This window comes from Alexandromys fortis, unplaced genomic scaffold (assembly GCF_014885135.2).
Source record: "Alexandromys fortis isolate MF-2015 unplaced genomic scaffold, M_Fortis_MF-2015_v1.1 scaffold_11, whole genome shotgun sequence".
Lineage (NCBI taxonomy): Eukaryota > Metazoa > Chordata > Mammalia > Rodentia > Cricetidae > Alexandromys > Alexandromys fortis.
In genome coordinates this window covers 17350663-17350933 of record NW_026067912.1, presented here as the reverse complement: position 1 = coordinate 17350933, position 271 = coordinate 17350663, and positions in this window count along the sequence as shown.

Here is a 271-nt window from a genome sequence, read left to right as displayed (position 1 = left end):
GGAGGCTGGGAGGAGGCGGAAATTTTTTTTAATAATAAATAAATATATAAAAATGTAAGATGTAATGACCCAAACAGGGGGTTTCACACCTGTAGTTGAGGAGAAACAGAAGGAAAAAGGACAGGAAAAAAGAGAAAGTGAGCTCACACCAGAATGCACCTCCATGATCCAACAGGACTCCTGACCCAGAGCTGATCAGAATGATAATATTTCAGAAAGGAAAATGTAGCTTCTTCTCTTCACTAAAAAACTACATCTAAATTATTGAGTT